Source organism: Arvicanthis niloticus, chromosome 1 (assembly GCF_011762505.2).
Source record: "Arvicanthis niloticus isolate mArvNil1 chromosome 1, mArvNil1.pat.X, whole genome shotgun sequence".
NCBI lineage: Eukaryota > Metazoa > Chordata > Mammalia > Rodentia > Muridae > Arvicanthis > Arvicanthis niloticus.
Genome location: NC_047658.1, coordinates 62108637 through 62129466, shown reverse-complemented (window position 1 = coordinate 62129466; position 20830 = coordinate 62108637). Strand labels below are relative to the sequence as shown.

General features: G+C 39.3%; 1 protein-coding gene and 1 long non-coding RNA gene across 28 annotated transcripts in view; one reads left to right on the top strand and one right to left on the bottom strand.

Moving 5' to 3' along the window:
* The window catches only part of Dlg2 (discs large MAGUK scaffold protein 2), a 1841012-nt gene that overhangs the window by 184174 nt on the left and 1636008 nt on the right, over positions 1-20830 (bottom strand). Inside the window, exon 1 of one of the 27 annotated variants that reach the window (XM_034484776.2) lies at positions 5198-5464. The exons of the other annotated variants lie outside the window; for them this stretch is intronic. The gene's annotated coding sequence lies outside the window, so the exon portion shown is untranslated. Of the gene's footprint in view, positions 1-5197; positions 5465-20830 lie in introns of those variants that run through there. 27 annotated transcript variants of the gene reach the window in all.
* Positions 4842-20532, top strand: LOC143443018 (uncharacterized). Its single transcript, XR_013111682.1, has 3 exons — positions 4842-5010; positions 19147-19282; positions 20458-20532. It is a non-coding gene; the product is annotated as an uncharacterized LOC143443018 (long non-coding RNA).

The window sequence follows — 20830 nt, the reverse complement described above, 5'->3', positions numbered from 1 at the left end:
GGTATGACCTCTTAAACACGGGTTGACTGTTGTACTTTAAAGTTAGAACCACCACTACACCCTTTATTGAGAAAGTCGGTTTTAGTAATGGTTTTTGTTCATTGCAACAGAAAGCAATGTGACCTGCTCATGCCATGGTAGGGTAGAACTCTCTGATAGAACTGCAGGTTCACATAGTCATCCAGGCCTCACATTATAAGCTCTCTGGGTTCAAGGATTCATACTTCCAGCTTTGCAATATTGTCACCTAGTAGGTCTTTTCTTTCCATACTTAGTTCATATTTCATAAAAACTTTGTAATAGACAACAAAGAAACCATATCAAGTAAATGACTGCATCACTTAGGTCCGGGCACATCCCTTTATCAATTATTTTGTACATTTTTAACATTGGGCTTGACTCTCCTTTCAGTGTTCACTCATCTCAATATAGCATTAGTCATTTCCCAAACTCATTTAATCTGCTTTTTGCCCCCTTCCCTAAGTACATAAATAATACACATTATAAAAGTTTATGTGACACATAAAGTGAAAATAAAAATAAGCAGTGCACCTCTATTCAATATTTGCCCTGTTAAGAGTCATCAGTGTAGAACTCAAATGGCCAATTTTATCGTTATTTCTTTATTTTTCTGTCTATCTTTATCATCAACTCTTCTAAGAAAAATAAATATAGTATAAATATAGTACATAATGTTAGTCATCAGAGCAATTATTTTATTTCCCTGTTTCAGACTGAGTAGATATTTTGATCTAGATACCCTATGTACAAAGTATTCATTGTACCATATACTTGCATAAGGATGAAACATAGCTGATTCTTGGATATAAGTTATAACACTGATCTTTTTCTGCAATAAAGAGAAAGAAATTCCTATATTTACTGTATGGCAAAAACAAAACAAAACAAAACAAAACAAAAAGCTTGCCAGGTTAAGTTGCAGGGAATACTTCCTAAGACATTCCAAATAGAAAACCTTGTGAAAATAAAGGTAGCAGCTACAAAAATACAAGCAAAAATCACCTATGTTAATTGTTTGATAATTCTCATTGCATTATAACACACACACACACACACACACACACACACACACACACACACACACACACAATTCCTTGTTTTTAATAATTACAGACATCTGCTGCCTAGAAGTCCTGTTAATTCCTCTTAGGTGGGTCTTTGTTTCAACCACAACCCGAGATGAAAAGGAGGGATTGGGAGAGCAAACCTATGAAAAGAAGTGCAGTAATAGCTGTTTGGCCACATGGAGCTCTGGAGTCTGGGGCTGGGTTCAAGCCAGCTTGTAAAGCAAGGCTCCTTCTGGCACCTCTAATTGTACCCAGGTTTAAAACCACAACTTAAAACTACAGGCACAGAAAGCACACCTGAAATTTGCCATGGTTCCTACAAGCAGTCATGTCTTCCAATGGCATAAATGATAAAGGACAAAGGGGGTTTTAATCCAGTTGGCCCCAAAATTGATTGCCAAAGTAAATCGATGCCTCTGGATGTAAAGAAAAGCAACACTTATCCTTGATGGATCAAATTGTTTGTGATTCCAGGGTGGCATTTTAAAAGCTTTTAGTCTGACACTTTTACACCAGTTTCTTACTCAAGTGATTGTTTGTTCATTTAATAGGGGGAAAGTTGAAAGCAAAAGCAAACAGAAGCTCCAGGAAAACCATTCCATTGGAATCCTAGTCTTACTACTCAGAAATATAAGTGCGTATTTTGCAGGGATGCCCCCAGTATTGAGAGTAAACAAATTTCCAAACTTCAAATTTTAAAATCAACTTCCAAACTCTGATAGGGATTAAATATTCAGATAAGAAAAGTCAAAGCTTATGGCCAAGGTCCAAAAGAATGGAACCATGCACAACTCAGCAAGTCTATTGGGTAAATCTAAGCAAGGGTTACATTGTACAGTCTGGAATCAGAAAGGTGTGAGTCTAAATCCCAGGAATGCCAAATGCTATATTAAACTCATCAATTTAGTAATATTTGGATAAGTATATCTCAAGTTTCATTTTACCACTTGATAAAAAAATAAAAGCATCTACCAGGTAAAGCCGTGAGGAATATTAAAGGAGAAATGCACGTGAAACACTCAGCAAGGGTGGCTGGGACATCATAAATTACATGACTCTTCTATTTTTGTGCTTTAATGTGATGTTAGAGATGGGGCTGTGGCCTAATTGTTATTTGGCAGATCCAAATAAATCCAAATAAAGAGCTGTGATATGTTATTTGGCATCAGTTTATTCCCATGCTTTTCCCTCAAAATGAAATTTAGTCTTTGAATAATTGCAGGAGGATTTGGGTACCATTCTAAAAATTAGGTAAATGTGAACAGACACACAATAACTGTCTTTTAATAAGTTTTTGAAGTAGAAATAGAAACAAATTATCAAGCTATCAGAAATAAATCTTTTCAAACCAGAAAAAAGTCATGACTTCCCTGTCTACTTATGTATATTTTTCCACAACTAACTTTCATTGCAATAAGTTAGTAATATCTATAAAACACAATTTATGAAAATTATGACTACCTTTTTAACAGGTGTCCCTTTTGTGCCAAATGCTGTGTTCTATGATTACTCTGCCCCATCCACCAGACTTAATGCTCCCACCTTTCTCCTGCCGTACTGTACAGATAAGGAGAGTGAGAGACACCATTAACGCTCGGTAGCAGACAGACCTCTCATTTTCCCTTTGTGCTCTGCTCCCTCTACTTTTTTTCCGTTTTCTAGAAAGGAAGTCTGTATGTCACAAAGGCAAAATTCATGTTTGCTACTTTGGCCTTTAATCAGTTGGGCGATGAAGATGAATAAGCCACTCTGTACATACCTCGTTTTGACAGCTAAGAAAGACCATCTCATGACAAATTGTTTGAGACAGATGATTTGTCTATGTGTGTCTTGTTTCTTTCTAAAACATTCTTGTCAGAGTTTTGTCTTGCTATAAAACTCTCCCTCACTGAGATAGGGTCTCTTGTAACTCAGGCTGACCTTCAACTTGATACACAGCAAAGGATAACCTTCTGTCTCCAGCTTCCAGTTGTTGGGATTACAGGTGTGTCCCACTATGCTTGGTTTATGATGTTCTGGAGATCAACCCCAGAGCTAAGCAAGCCCTCTGCCAACCAAGCTGCATGCCAGCCCCTCTTGCTATAAATGTAATTGTGAATAACTCAGGCTAAATTGTCTTTTGTTTTTATAAATAGAGCTCATCTTTTGTGGGTGGAAAAGATGGAAAAACCATCCCTACATGAGAAGAAACTCAGTTTCCTGAGTTTGGCACATTGCTTTATTTCTGTATTAAGCCACATGAATTGAAACCCAGATACTGAATAATACAGTCCGGATTCTGGCATGTCATTTTTTTAAAAAAAATGTGCCACAATAAAACTCACTGCATAATACACATCTCAAGGGTACTTCATAATTATATTTTTCTTGGCAGTACGGTAGACTCACACTTTCAGGAACCTTTAGCCATTTGTCCTGAGCTTTATAAAATGTCATGGGCTGGCTGCACCATTAAACACAGATGTTCATTTATATCTGCAGTGATTTTCTCGATTTCCTACCTGGACCATTACTGTGAAAGCCCAAAGGTTTGGAGCTGAACTTAGAAATTTTACAGACCCCTCCTGGGACACCACATTGTAGATTAAAAATCAAGTCTCAGGTTACACACCCTAAGTGCCAACCACAACACATTGCCCTTCTGCATTTTAAGCAGAACTTATTCAGAGAAATAAAGAAATATAGAAAACCCATTTGTGTGTGTGTGTGTGTGTGTGTGTGTGTGTGTGAAAATATAGGAGAGAAATGTTTGTGGAAAAAATATATATATATTCTGTAACCTCAAATTTCCAAGTCTTTTGGAACAGTCAGAAAGAATCTTGGGAGGGGAGACCCAACTTGATGTGCAATGTGATGATTCCAATGACCAAATCACTTACTAAGGAGAAGCAAGTTTCCTGATGAAATAAAAAGGCATGCATTTTCTTTGCAGAGAGATGCTACAGCAAATTGCCCTCCTTCAGGATAAGAGTGTTTCTGCCAGTTCTACGTCTATCTAGAAAGAGAGAGCACATTCAATGTGCAAGGTAAACACTTCACCCAGACAATTAGGGATCAGAAGACAGTAGCTTCTTGCAGATGAAAGAAAGCAAACATCCACAAGCCAAGCACACTTGAAACATTCAAGAAAATGTCTTTGCTATTCCTCTCCATATATAATATGCCATATGACACTACAGTTAAATCTGCTTCTCAAAAAAAAAAAGTCCCTCAAGCTGTCGGTTTCTGAGAGATTTGGGCAAACGCAAAACAGGACAGAAAGCAGTGTGGAAAGAAAGACCTTGCAAGGAAATAGTACTGTACAGTTCACAAGACCAGGAGTTAGCACACATTCTATGGAGCAAGGACCTGAAACCTGGATACAGAGCAGCACACGCAGAGATCCACAATACAGCTTCAGGTAGTTGTTAATGGCAAGAGGGAACTACAGCACACAGCCACAAGTTACACAGATCCCGGTATGTCTTCTGCATCTTTCTGTCCTGCGGGAATGACTCGGGGCTCTCTCTCTCTCCCCATCAACAGGCACAACAAATGCAAATCTGATCCCAGCCTAGCAAAATGCAGAGGCGACCACCATACTGTGTTTTACAATAATCTCCACAATGCCAATTATTCACAGCCCCTCAGTTCTGTTCACACAAAAGATTGCAATTTGAATCTTGCCTTGCGCAGGTTCAGCTCGGTCGGAGCTGGTAACCAGGCGAACAGTCTGTTTTAAGATTTACGGTTCGCTGGGGAGAGTCAGTAGGGGGGTGGGGATGGATAAATTGCCCTGTACATACCTCGTTTTGGCAGCTAAGAAAAACAATTTTATGACAAAGAGACTTGTTCTTTTCAAAGCTCACCCAACAAATGAAACTGACAGAACGAAACCCGAGAAACTTTAGCAACCACGGAAAGCAGCCTTCCAAGGATCCAGGTAAATAATTGATCCCTTGGGTTCTGTTTCATTTTTTAAGCTATTTTGATCATTAAAGGGAAATTGTGGAATTTGTCAGAAGCCCAAACACTGACACAGACTTCTGACAGCAAGTGCATATTCCAAGCGACAGATATATTTGCCAATCTTATTCAACAACAATTGGCTGTCAAGCCAGGAAACTTACCGAGCACAAAATTAGGAAACAAAGCAGGGAGGAGGCAGGAGACACTGAAAGCAGCTTTCCCCGTTTCCTTGGTGCCAGATTCTCCTGTCTCCTGTCCGGTTCACACTTGCCTTGATAACTAAGACTCCGGCAGAACTCACTAGCGGAACCTGATGAATTATAAAACAGCCCCTCCTAGACGCTCATATTTTACATCACAGGGGGTGACCATGCAGCATTTTCAGTGGCTGGGTACATATATTTCCTTGTAACTCATCCTGAAGAAAATAACAGCTTCAGAGGCAGTGACAGTAATTGGTGTTTGGGATGTACCAGTACTAACCAATAGGATGCTTTCCCACCATCCATACAGCGCTCTCATTCTCCTAGCTTGTATTCCCCTATACCTTGTTAAGGTGGATCCACCCAAACCAGTGGGGAGAAGGCAAAAACAGAGAAATGTGGAGAAGAGCCCCGCATCAGAGAGATGCACATATATGCATGCATACCGAAGTGTGCTATTTGGGGTTTTTATAATAATTCTGCAAAGACCCAGCCCTGCAATAGCATAGTCACAGTGCAAAACATACGTCTATTCTGATGAGTCTCTCAGTGACCAGGAAGGCTTCAGAACTACCAAATGCTAGAGATCAGAGGCCAAGGAACTTTTGGTGCTTGGTGAACTTGGAGGAGACCAGTAATCCTAGAGACTAACAAGTCCACCCTGCTCATTGTGTCTGTAAAAACATTGTAGCAAGAAAGGTTAATAACTTCCCCAGGTCACATAGTTCATAATTCCTAAGAGTGACAGGAACTTGAATCTAAGCCCAGGTCTTCTGTTATCAAGTACAAAGTCTTTCTATCCTCCTATGCCGACCCCAAGAATAGAAGCTATGAAAATTGTAAACTATGGAAATGAGAAAAGATATTATTAAATAAGAATTGTTAAAAGGAAGGTATGAGCATTGTGTTTGAGTCTTGTTTCCCATCTGACAAAAGTTAGTTTGATGTCAGAAGGTTCATCAGGTATCATTTCCCCTAGAAAGCGCCTTTTGAATAATAATGACAACCATTTATTGGGCAAACATGCCAAGCAGTTTTCAAAGTGCTTAGCATGCATCAGTTCATTTTATCTTTAGAATGCTCCTACGAAGTGGGTGCTAGCATTAAAAATACATTGCAGATGAAAACAAAAAACAAAAAACAAAACTAGGAATCAGAAAGAGTAACCAATCTTTTAGACAGCATTACACATCAACTACCCAGCAGAAATGGAGTCATTTTCTAGACTGTTCAGTTTAAAATCCACACTCCTACATTCTGTCCTACCACAGAAATCATTTGAGTTAAACTGCTCACAACTGATAGACAATGGACACATTTCTTGATGATGATCTTTTGTAGAAATAATAAGATGATGGTTGGTGATTAACTGATATTTTTAAGACTCCAACTCTGCAAGTAACTGACTATATAAGCTGTTGTTTTATTTATAATGGGTACACTCATGTCTACCTAAAAAAATCAAGCAGAATATATGAGAAAAATAGTATCTCCCCCCCACCCCTTTTTAATAACACGTATATACCGACTGGTAGTATTGTTCTTAACCACACTTCTATTATGAATATTTATGTGTGACTTTTCTTCCAAGTATCTTTTAAATGTCAGTTGTTCTTTACCAAAAAGTCTTCTTGGATGTTATGAAAGTGCAGTGGGGAAATTCAGAGATGCCTGGTCTTCAGGTTGAGAAGCATCACTAGGATGCAGGGTTTCTTGTGAGAATGGAAGACCACAGGGGCCTTGCTCAGGGCTACAAAAATCAGTCCATCAGCCTTTCTCTCAATTTCACCTCTTCCTTCTACTCCAATCAGCCAAGCTCATTAGCTTCCTTCTACTTTGCCACTAATCAAAAGAACTTGCAAGTCTAGAAAAGCATATTTAGAGTATGTTTCCTATCTATTCTGATGTTCCACTGATAGCTTTTGACCTTCTTTCAAATAAGCATCTGTCACCAATCCCATAAAAACTAATGAATTTTTGCATGGACCTGTTATTTCCTGGCATTAAATCAAGTTGTGCCAGGGGAGACAGGTATCTCTCTTGTCCAACTCCTCTGAAGTCAGTATAAATTATTATTGTTGCTATTAAAAACTGCTATCTCGGGGCTAAGAAAATGGCTCAGCTGTTAAAGCAATTGCAGAGCAAGTATGATAACCAGGTTTTGGATTTCCAGAGCCCATGTAAGTGCCAGATGGGTGTAGCAGCCCACCTGCAATTTCAGCTCTAGAGACAAGGAATTTCCCCGAGCAAACAGGCTAACTGTATTAGCTATACCAGTTAGCTCTATGTCCAGCTGTGAGACCTTGCTTTAATGTGGATAGTAATGAGGAAATGACAATAGCCTTAAGCCTCCATATGCATCTACATGTATACATACACACACAGACACACACACACATCCACATATACATACATATAAATGCATCTATACACATGTGAATGTGCAAACACACACATGCATACCATTCACACATACACATTAGAGAAAAAGGAAATTGCTTTCTTTAGGTGGGGTAGTGGCACACAACTATTATGCTTAGCACTTGGGAATGGGAATATGACAAGTTCAGGGACAGCCTGTGCTACACATAGCAACAACGTGCCTTTAAAAAAGGATGGGGGGTGGGGAGATAAAAGAAAAAAATCTGGTATCTTAAAGGTATGCAATCATCATTCCTTGGTAACCCTCAGGGTTGGTTAAATCCTGGGGCTTTGGGCTTTAGAGACGCCACCATGCTATGTAGAATATGCAGGTCTATAATGACAGACTTTCTCAGCTCTCTAATTTTCAGAGAACGACTTTGTAGCCAACTTAATTTGATCATACAGACTATCCCCCCTTTGATCACACACAGGCTACCTTCTCCTTATTTTAAACATTCTCTAAGTCTCTAAGTAAAATATGCACAGTCAAGTTTATGCACACATAAATGCACCGATACACATGTGAATGTGCACACACGCATACATGAACACTATTCACACATACACATGAGAGGAAAAGGAAACTGCTTTCTTTAGGTGGGGTACTGCTATACATCTATATGGCTTGCCTCGACTTTCACGGATATTCTTAATACTACACTCTGTAGAAGCAAACGTATGTAACATAATTGAGGGTTTGGGGAGTCTTGAGCATGTAAGTTCATAAGCAAAGCCAAGTATAAACACCATGTGTGGCAAAGAGCAGATGACCTATGTTTTCAACATCAGTAGTAGCTACTTCCTGTGTGTGTGTGTGTGTGTGTGTGTGTGTGTGTGTGTGTGTGTGTATGGTTAGTCACCTATTACCTGAAATAGTTTGGTCCTTTCAGTGATTGCCAGTTTCTATGATTTTCCCAAATCTCCCTGAAGCTGCTCCTTTTCTTTTAAATTTACATTGATTTATCTATTTTTGTGCATGTACACCATGGTGCATGTGCAAAAGTCAGAGAACAACCCCAGGGAGTCCACTCTCTCCTTCTACCATATGGATCCTAGGGATTAAACTCATTAGGTTTATAGCAAGTGCCTCTACTTTCTTGGCCATCCTGCTAGGCCCCCAGAAGCCATTTCTATTTTGTGCTTTCTCCCCATCACTTAACTTCTCCATTGGCATACCACGTAAAATATTAACACAGGTGAGCACTTATTATTTCCACATATTTCTCAGCCTCCCTTTGATGAGTAATCACACCTTTACACAAATTCATTTGTGATTACTACCTCATGTCACTAATTACTCTCAGACATAATGAATTATATAGAGCCTTACATTTATACAAATGTGCATGCATATATATGCATACATATTTATATAATCTCATATATGTATGCATATATATGAGCACCACTTATATAACTTTAGTGATGCTGTTAATATTTATTATGTAGTTAATATGGGCTAGTGATAAGCTAAACCCCACATTTCTCATTTAACCTTCCCCCCAAAATACCTTTCTGAAATACACTGTACTGCCTCTGGTAGATGAGAACACTCTGGCTAGAAAGAAGAGGTGGGTTTATTCACACATGGCAGTCAGAATAATTATCAAAGGTTAAGACGGCAGAGCTTACGTCTTACTATTATACCCATAGCTAGTAGGAAATTGAAACAGCAGAACATATACTGTGTCTACTTTCTCACATATATTCTCTCCTTGGGTGACTTTGCTGTCACTGTACCATGGAAATTGCTCTTATTAAGGTGAATGATGACATCTTCATCGAGACAAGTCAGTGGCCAACTCGTAGTCCTGTTTATGTGACCTTTGCTAAGCACTTGGCAGAATCAACTTTCACCTTGCTGAATGAATCTTCTTTTTTCTTTGTTTCCTAAACTCCTTGATTTTTCTACATTATATGTCCATTCTGTTTTTTAAACTTTGAGTGTATATGAGTGTGTGTGTGTGTGTGTGTGTGTGTGTGTGTGTGTACATGCAGTACACATGCACATGTGTCTGAAGACCATATTGAGGCATCAGGTGTCTATCATATCTGCCTTATTCTTTTAAGACAGGTCTCTCACTGAATCTGGAAATGGGCTGGTATCCAGTACACACCAGTATAGTAATTCTCCTGTCTCTGTGTCCCACAGTCCTGGGGTTCTAGGTCTATGTGATCACACCCAGCCTTTTAACTTGAGTGGTGGGAATTTAAACTTAGATCCTCCTGTTTGTACAAGCAGTGCTCGGACAACTGAACCATCTTTGCCGTACCCATTAATCTATTCTAAGTATTCTCAATTGAGCCTTCTACATCCCAACATTTTAAATATAAAGTACCCTACCACTTAGCATTAGATCTCTTTGGCTTCAATTACTCTTAAGGCCACATTGTCTAGTGTCAAGGTCTAAATGACATTTGTGTCCACTCTTGTGTCCACTCTCCGTTACTTTGTTTGGTTTTTGTTTGTTTGTTTGTCTTTTGTTTTGTTTCAGAGCTGATGGTGACCTCCCAATCTAATGTGACTGTTCTTAGACATTAGCACCAACATAGTGAGAATATTGACTAATGGCTACTGTTACACGCCTTAAAAAAAAAAAAAAAATAAGAACTGGTGGGATCCAGAAGATCCCGGATCCTGGACAGGATTTTTTCTAGCTCCTTTGGAAGACTAGTAATAGAAGAATGAGGACAGGAACCACTGGCATCTTGATGACTACAGATGAACTTGCTTCAATTTTGACATGAAGGAATTAATGAGCTGAGATTTAAAGCAAGACCTATAAGACTTCAAAGTCCATACACAGTAGCACAGTAGTCCTATACAGTGATCCTTGCTCTTTGTGATTCAAAGAAGAATAAGAAAATTTCATAGGCTACATTTTCTTACTCAGAAAATCAGGTCTTCTTTTGTTATAGGTATGTTCTTCCTCCCATTTGTCTTTCTTTCCTATTGCTTTTGCTATTATCTCTTTGTTTCTGAAACTGGTGAGGAGAAAGTTCATAAATCTGTTGAACTATAAGGTTTTATTTTCTGTAATGCTTTTACTCTATAAAATAAAAAATTCTGGGAACAGATGCTCTAATATTGTTCCTGTCATAAAACAAATTAAAGAAAAGCTCTTCATATATAGCCAAGTTGGGGGATAGAAAGAAGAAAGCTGTGTTCTGAGTTAGCTAGAAAATCTCTGCTTTGTACAAAATATATTAATGGCCACAATGTCTTTACCTGTTTGGTTGTGTTCTCTAGTAATTCTTTAAGGGATTTTTGTGTTTCCACTTTAAGGGCTTCTACCTGTTTACCTGTGTTCTCAAATTCTTTGAGAGTGGTATTTATGTCCTTCTTAAAGTCCTCTATCATCATCATTAGAAGTGATTTTAAATCTGAATCTTGCTTTCCTAGTAATATGGAGAATTTGGAACTTTATTGTGTGGGAGAACTAGGTTCTAATGATGCCAAGTACCCTGGGTTGCTGATGCTTATATTCTTGTGCTTGCCTTTTGCCATCTGGATCTCCTTAGTGCTACCTGCCCTGTCTCTGACTGGAGCCTATCTTTCCTATTATCTTGGTTGTATCAGAACTGTGTGGGGTGGGTGTTACTACTGGGGTAAGAGCTAGGGCCCAAAATTTGCTCAGTGCTCAGGTGCAGAAAGGAAAGTACCAGTGCTCCTGGCCAGGAGTGACTTCCTGGGTCCTAGTGGGTCCCAGTTACTCCCTGTTTGGGGCAGGTTTTCCTGTCTGCTTACCTAAGATACTGCCCAGGTTAGAGCTCCTGGGAGCCCTGCTGCTTCCCCTGGATTCTGTGAGATTGGGGGCAGAGCTGTCACCTGGGATCTGCTCAGTGCTCGGGCCCAGATCGGAAGGCGGCCAACAATATCTTATCAGCAATAAATTAATCTACTGTGGTCCCTTATGAAGGATATAACTAAAGTTAACAATATTTATTAACTCAGACATTGCCTAGTCATGATACCCTCCCTTTATTTCCTGTTTTCTTAAAAAAAAATCTTGGCTTGTTTTTAACCTGATCCACTTTCTTTTGGGTTCAGGACCTGCGGGCTTGTGCAAATGTCTAAGGATTAAATGAGATCATTTCTGCTAAGTATCTAGAACACCATAAAAGCTCTTAGTAAAATGCTAATTCTCTTCTAAGAAAGAGGTAAAGCTTTATGCCCCCAGAAGGGAAATGGCTTTAGGATTAAGGAGATTCAGAGCAACTGGTAATTCAGTGAGATTGGTCCAGCAGCCATGGAGAATGGAAATGGACTTTACCCTTTTGCTGAGCAGTCAGTAATCTACAGACTGTCTAGAAAACTGGGGTAATCTACTCTTAGGCATTCGTGTTCACTAAATACACACGTATTTATAGAACTAACTATATGTAAGTCATATATAGCTAGTACAAATTCCACTGGGGTATATGTATGTGTGTTCTCTTTAGCATCTGATGGATGAAAATAAAAAAGTCTTCGCCCATAAAAGATTATTTTACTAATTTTTATCATCACTTGACCCATCGATTGCCCTAGGATCCTTAGAGAAAACAAACTTTAATGCATTTCTTTGACCAAGTTTTATCTCAGATTCTCAGTCAATGAATGAAGTCTCTATAATTATTTATAAAGAGCCTACCTGATCTGTCTGAGCGCTGTATGATCACACTGAAAACTAGAAAATCAATGTAGTCAGCATCAGGTTCTTTCTGCCCTAAGAGGCTATAGTTCAGGAAGTAAGAAAAGGGTAATAGGTAAGGCATGTCATGTTATAAGAACTTTATCTATGGTGAACAGCACCCAGTATAGACTGTGACTGTGAGGTCATTATAACTTCTTGGAAAATGAGATGATTCATTCTCTCCCCCCTTTCTCTCTCACTCTGTCTGTCTGTCCCTGTCAATGTCTGTCTATGTATCTCTCTCTCTTTATGTATGTGTCATGTTATATACGTGTTGTATGGTATATGCATGAGTATGTGGAATGCATACCCATGGAGAAGCTAGAACAGGATAGCTGGTGTCTTCCTTGTAGCTTATTCCCTGGAGACAAGGTCTCTTACTGAGCTGGAATCTGGGCATACATATCTGTGATACGTTTATTACATGGGTGATGAAGATTTGAGGTCATACCCTCATACTTACAGGGCAAGCATTCATATCTGTTAGGCAATGCCTCCGGTGCCCTTTATACTGAGTCTTATATGGACATGTATGTGTGTACATCTGAATGTATCCTACAAAATTCATGTACTGAAGACTTAACTCCAATGGCGTAGCAGTGGGGTCTATTAAAAGGTGATTTAAGAAGGCTCATAGAGGAATTAGTGTCTGTGTTGGAGCAGTGGGTTCATGTCCAGAAGAAAAGCTTTGCCGTAAAAGGCAGCTCAGCACTCTTATCAAGCGATAGCTTCTGCATGTTCAGATGCAGCAGCAATGCCCTCCCCAGAGGCAAACCCTTGCTCTTGGACTCACAGACTCTAGAACCTTAAAAAAAATAAGGTTATTTGTTTGGTTGGTTGGTTTTTATTGTTTTTAAAGTATCTACTCAGGTATTAGTATTACATAAAATGGGCTGATGCTGATAAGTGGGAGGTGACCAGGATATGTCATAGAGGGAGAAGCCTGTTTCAAGGAGCTGGGGAGAGGGGCTTAATCAAGGGAGTCTGGAGAAGTGAAACTCTTACTGGTTTAGCATTTAATAACCCAGCTCTGGTTGATCAAAACCAAACCAAACCAGCCAAACAAGCAAACATACAAACTCAAAAGCCCCTCAGTTAAGCGTGTATGAGCTAGGGGCAGCAGTGGTGCATGCCTTTGATCTCAGCACTTGGGAGGCAGAGGCAGGTGGATGGATTTCTCTATGAGTTTGAAACCAGCCTGGTCTACAGAGCTAGTTCCAGGTCACCAAGGGTTAGTGGAAGAAATCCTTTCTAGAAAAACTAAAGAGAAAAAAAGAGAGAGAGAGGGAGAGAAAAGTTTACGAACATATAAAAAATATAATTCATTTTCATGAACTTTTTCAATGCAAGGACGCCCAGAGCAGAAAATGTCAGATGTTTTATAGTTAGACAGTTCTGATTCATTCAAGCGACCTTTGCAGGTTGCTTAATGTCTCTGAATTGAACCCTACTTTCTTGTCTATAAAATGAGTATAATACTATATATCTTATTCTCCTGCTATATTCTTATGAAATTAAAAACATACAGTATTTTGTTTCCAGTCTGCTCCAAAGTAGACACTAGAGTAAATGTCAATTCATGTTTGAATAATGTTTGTGCCCCTATAAAGAGCCTGTGACATTCAAGGCAACTCCAATTTCTCGCTCAGATGTATGTATCTGTTTTCCCCCTAGGCTAGTGGTCTCAAAGCTTGGTCAATGTCATTATTTAAAGCCATCTGACCACACACACATTGTCTGAAATTTTTACATGTATAAATTAGAAACTATACAACAAGATTGTAAAATTGATATGGTGTAGACACAACAAAGCACGTATATTGATCTTTAAAGACTAACATAAAAATTTAGTAAGGAGAAAAGATCGTGAGCACCTCTGAGGTATACATAACCACTTTCTGAATTAGTGAAAGCTCTCTTATAGGAAAGACCCAATTTCCTTTAGTCCTGGAGCAGCAGGTAGCACGGATCAATCATTAAAGAAATATCTATAGGCTAATGAGGCAATACTGAAAGAGAAAGGGGGGGAAAAAAACCCAAACTGGGTAGCTTATTAATGCCCCTAACTAACTGAACAAATTATTTCTATGTGTAAGCATGGGAGGCCGAAGGACAACCTTAGGCGCCATTCTGCAGGTATTGATTTTGTTGTTGTTATTGTGAGGATTTTTGTTTTTGTTTTGTTTGTTTGATTATTAAGAGGAGGTCTCTTACAGGCCTCAGGCTTCCCAAGTAGGCTAGGTTGACCAGTTCTCAATCCCTAGGGATCTGCTGGCTCTGCCTCCCCGGAGCCAAGTGCATGAGACCATGCTCAGTGTTTTAAAATGTGGGTTCTGGGGATCAAACTCAGGTCTGCTGGCTAAACCACCTTCCCAGCCCAAACCAGTTAGTTCTCAAATTTTAATGTAAGTTTTATTTGTAATAATAGAAGACTAAACAACCAAACTATAACTGCCTCTTTTTCCAAAAGTCAGTGGTAAATAGAGAAATAATTTTCTATTTTTTTAAAAACAGGGCTAATAATAGTGGTATTAATTTGCTGAGCATTGTTAAGGGTCAGGCATTATGCTGATCATTTTCATGCATTCTCTTTTGTCTTTACAATAATCAGGATACCATATTACATGTCTATAGAAGACATTGGACATATTTAATTTATGTGCTGTAAACCATGACCTATGGACCAAATTTGTTGTACTGTCTGCCATGATACCATCTGCATAAATTTTCACAATTTATAAATGGCTAGGCAAAAACAAAAATTACAATAATATATTATTGCACATGAAAAATACATGACATTCAAATATCTGTTCTCATAGGCAAAGCTTTCTAGTAACATACATATGCTTTTTCACTTGTGTATCACCTTTGGCTACTTGTATATTACAATGACAGGGTTCACTATTTCAATAAAAGCATATTCTATGTACAACTTAAAACACTTAGCTCTGGTTCTTTACAAAAGAAGTCTGTTGGCTCGTGTATGTGAATGAAGTCTCTTGGAATTATGCAGGTTGTAGTATGTACTGTTACAAGTCAAACTCCCAGCAACATTTCTTTCAATGGAGGATCAAAGGGGTTAAGTCACTTGTATATAGACTTAGAAAATAGCCAAGGCCCTGGATTGTAGAAAACAATTTTAATACTGACATGTGCGTTTGTCCAGCCCTTTTCTCTGATGGCCACTTCTGTCTACATAACTTTGGCAGTCACACCCAATGTAACTTTCTCACTGTGTCTTCTGTCTTCTCCACTCTCGACTTTGGTATGTAACCATGGCTCAGGTCAAGGTTAGGTAGGAAATAGTTCTGTAAAAGAGCAGCAGGATTTACTCATCCTTTCATTCTACTTCCTTGGGTCTCTCAAGTACACATTTGGTTCCTGAGTAGAAGGCTCTGACATCTCTGTCTGAGCAGAAAGTGATGAAGACAGACATGTGATGCTACGTTGGAAGCCTCATTATTGGCTCTATGCCTACAGAAACTCAACCAGCTTATCTTCTTTCCCAAGGAGCTTCAAACTTACACTGGCTCAGCTGGTTCCTTCCAGATCCTCTAACAAGCTGCTCTGCCCAATTGAGATATGAAGCTGATATGAGGCTTTTCATATGCTTGTTGGTCCCAGAGAATACCTGGCTTCCTTTCTTCCTAATCCTCATTGTAGCAGAGCTTCCTGGGGCCTATCAGCCACTCCTGGATTGTCATCATCTTACTGTAGACTGCAAATTACAATGGCATTTTTCTGTCCATACACGGAACAAAATTTATAGCTCAGTTATGATGAGAGCTTTACTTCTACACAAGCACAACTAACTCTGGCAGGTCATCAATTACATAAGGCTGTAAGATCAGGTTTCACATATGGTAAGCCTACTGAATACTTCCAGCAAATGGAGTTTATTATTTTCATTTTAGAGAAGATGACACTGAGAAGCTTGCAGGATTAAGCAGTATATACCTGGAGAGTAAAGGGTTCAAGCATTAAACCTTGAACTCTCTGACCCCTAAGTGTCTTTGCTGTGAAGTCAGTTTCTTGCCATGATAGTTAACAAAGAAGAAGAGAAAGAAGAGGAGGAGGAAGAAGAAAAAGAAGGAGAAAAGAAAAAGATTGGAATATACTAATATACTACAGTATTATCCATTTCAACAATGAGCAAGATTTAGTAAATTATTTAAAGTGTGTAAGCTCCTGAAAATTCATCTGTGAAATGGGAGCAACAACATGTCTGCCTTGCAGAACTGTGATAATTTTATTAAAGAATGCAGACATTCTACTTGTATAAAACGTTTAGCAAAGGAAGTCTAGATGAACAGAAACAAGCTTGGTAATTTTGGGGGATTGGGGTGAACAGTGGGAGCCAATGAGGAATTACTAACAGGCATGAAGCTTACTTAGGCTTGATAAAAATGCTCTAAAATTGACTGTGGTAATGGTTGTATAACTCTGAATATATTAAAAATCACTGAATTACATGCTTTAAAGGGATGAATTATATGACATATGAAAGCACCTTTCCTAAATAGACATAGTACAAAGCCTTGCACAGAACAAGAGCTTTGTAGGCATTGGTTTCTGTCATAGTGATTCTGAGCCAGAGACCAGAGTTACTTTGCCAAACTGATGTACTTTTCTTCCAGAGGTTAAAACTAGACCTCACCCTGGAAGTTGGGTGTGGCCATGTGTTTGAGTTCTGGCCAAGGGAATGTGAGCTCTGGCTCACGTAATAGAACAGAACAGATCTGTCCCACAAAAACATTTTCTTCCCAAGGCTTCAGGTTCTCTTTCCCTCCCAACTGATTCATACAAATCAATCCTTTGCCTTTAAAAAATAAAACAAAAACAAAAATCAAATGCTGGAGATGGAGGAGCCATAGAGTAGGGGGAAAAAGTTACTAGATTATTATATAAAAAATTGAATACTGAGCCAAAGGACTAGTTTCAGGTTTTAGACTGAGAAAGGAAGTTTCTGTCTTGTTCAAATCATTGTTCTATTAATAATGCTGCAGCCAATACATTATGATTAGTTTTAACCCTTTCAATCAGAGGACAAATTGGATAGGCTGAGCTTGCTAGGTTGGAGGTCCTGAGTAGATATCATAAAGGTTGTCTGGCTAATTTAATTGTGATTTTCCTAGAGATGGGCCATCACTAGGCATTTTTGAGAGAGTATGAAACTTTTAAATTACCTGTGTTAACCTGGGGAATTGAGTCCTTGTTTTGCCCTCTAGCCCCTTTAGGAAAGGCCAAATGAACAGCAGGCATCCTGCTATCAGACTGTGAGCAGCAGCAACCTGTGGTCGCAGCAGACAACCTCAGTCTGCTGCTCCAGGCTTCTCTCCTGCTCTCCTTCATGGAGAACACTGCACCCTGACCTCATCTCCTTTGCTAAGAGGGAAAACAATACAAATCAGAGACTCTATTCAACTGGGTTATGTACAGTCCTTGCTAAGTGCTTGCTAAACTATTATCCATCATGCTTTAAATAAGGAAGGCAAAAAAGAGCTATTATCTTTTCCAGTGAATAATGCCAAAATATTTGCTATTGTCTCTCCTTCTGAGGAATTGCTGTTAAAAGGAAGAGGTCTGGGTCATTCTTTAGAGAGGGTGAACAGAGGACATGCAGCCAAAACCAGAAGGTGACAGATTAGGAGCCAATCGTCTGGGTGAGTTTCTTAGGTTTATGAGTCTAGTCCCTTATTTAAGTGGGTCAAACTTAGCCAACAACTGTGAGGGACACTGGAAAGCGAAGGGGAAGAAGGGAAGCAGGGATGCATCAAGGTCTTATAAACAAAATAACCCCTGGTATGTTCTGAGTCTTTACTGTGACGTTCTTTTACAAAGCTTAATTTTTGGCAAGTCTATCACCTAAGTGTGATAACAATGAGTTCCATGTAGGAGATAGGGAAACTGAGGCATGAAAGGCTGGATGAAGCAGCATCCCTGTAGACATATAAGTGGTAAATAACAGAATTGGGCCTGGGCCTGGGCCCGGGCCTGGACCTGGACCTGAGAAATGCTGAATGAATTACTTCTCTAGGCACTTATGACTCCAGACCATTGAGTGCATTATCACAGACAATAGAGCTTCTGGAGAATCCAGAGATTCATAGTGTACCCAAAGTCAATAGCCTGTCTGTGAGGAAGTGGTTGTCTTACAAGGTGGTCTGCATTTAGATATATTGAACGGCCAAAAGAATAACACACACACACACACACACACACACACACACACACACACACACACACAAAGTAAAAAAAAAAATTCTATAATAAAATAAGGTTTAAAGAAGAAAGGCCATTGTTATTGTTCTGGGCTTAAAGATCAGACTGCTTAGACAGAATTCATAATCCATTCATTGACTCAGACTCATAGACTTTGAATATCAGATCATTTCAGGTAGAAATATGAACTTCCAGATAGAAAGTGTTAGATACCTTGCTGAAAATACCTTCTCTTCCTCAGCACATCAGCATAAAAGAAGAAAAAGAAAAGAATCTGAAATTCTTGCTTCTATCTATTTGCCAGGAAGTTCCTTTTTCCTTTCTAACATCATGGCCCCGTTGTGTCTCCATTGCTCCTTAGTATGCTCTATTTAAGCCAGATGGGGCAGGAACATTTTAAAGCAAGTTCAGCAGCCCAGGGGACTGGCTTCATAAATATATAAATAATAAACACTTTAGCAACTGGGAAATCGGGTGGGAAAGCATTTACCAAGTGAGCTGGGGGAGTAGCTGAAGTCTACTCTGATAAAAGTTGGAATGTTACCAGGCTTCATATAATATGTAACCACACTTACTTCTTAGAGTAAACCAGGGCCTAGTGAGGAACCAGCTGGGAAGCCCTGACAAAGAGTTCAGAGAAACATCCTGTGGCCCTCACCTCATATTGCTGAGCCTCACCAATATGCTCAAAGGTTACTGGGCAGTCAATGGAAGCGAGGTATGTATTTACTGGCTATAAAACAGACATTTTCAAGTGCGTATTCTCTCGTTCCTTTGAGTCTATGATCCATCAAGGCTTAATTTAAAAGAAACTGTAAGCTGAGTCAATTCTCTGTGAAGGGTTATAAAAATATACAGGGATCAGCAGCAATGTAATAAGGTGTTTCTATTGCCTGATTTGGGATTAGGTACTGGGAAAACAAATATAGGGCCTAGGTAAATCCCAGCAGCAAGAAGGCGGATCACCTGCCACAGCACAGGTCATGGGACCCTATGCAGCAGCCGGGGAAGCTTCCGAAAGATGCTCAACAGTGTGAACATGATCTGGTTAGCACTTTAAAAGATCACCTTGGTAACCGTGTGGAGGATGGACTGGAGGTGTTAGAGAGAACAGTGAGGGGGCGGATGCAGCAGGTCAGGTGGGAGGGATGAAGCCTGGTCTTAAGCAACACCAGTGTGGACAGAATGAGGAGGAGACAGATGTTCCAATGGGGGAAAACTGGGGTGGAGGTAATGAGGAGTGGGTTCTGCTTCCAGCATTTGTACAATATCCTTGTATGACCTTAGAGAAGCCCTTCTTTTCTCAGCTCTTGCTTCCAAACTTGTCAGGTAAAAGAGAAACGTACTACTGGAGGAGGTACTACATACGTGTATTTGGTGACTTCTTCTGATTTACCAGGCAGGGCAGACCATCAGTGAATGTTCTAATTCCTCAATTTATATTATTGGATATACTGTTGTATATGTTATAAAATTATTACAAAGCTCCATCCAAGGAAACAAATCAGCTTGAAGCAACTTAGCACTTACTGATCATGTGTCTTGTGATATTACAGACCTATAATGAACTAATAATGACTGTGATGGTATCTCTGTGCCCAGAAAAGAAAAGAGGTCACCAGTGATCAACTCAAGTCAACAAACACTGAGAAGAGAGTTTTGTGTGAAGTATTGTGGTTGTGTCTGTCAGGAAGGGAAAACAGAGGTATAGGACATGGTTCCTGACATAAAAGGCTACTTAATCATACATGGAATAAAAGTATTATTACTGCTAGAGAGCTGCAAAGCACCATGGGAATGCAGAAATAAAAGAGAACTTTAACCAAGTTTAAAAGATGAATTCATCTTTGCTTTTTGCCAGAGCAAACTGAGGTATGGTTTTCTTTTCCTCAGTTCATACCTGCCAAGAGGCTCCTTCAAGACACCTGCCGAAGGAGGAGGTATTTTACTTTAAGAAAGGATTCTTCTATGGGTAAGGCTTTAGAGTAGGCTTTCCTTGTAACAACTAATCACTTTCTTCTCCCTCAAAACAATCAGTCAGTGTTGATGACACTGGATTGTGACAGAAATAAGAGAAGCTGTAATTTTAGGTCTATGTAACAAGCCAAAGTACCCTGAATAGTGTCTAGCATACAAATTGGGACTTAGCAAATATTCAACTGACTTGAAGACAATCAAAACATTAGAGCAAATGAAGTTAAGTCAAAACAAAACAAAACCAAAACACTTCCAATGTAATGAGCTAGAGTGTTTCTGCAATGTTTTA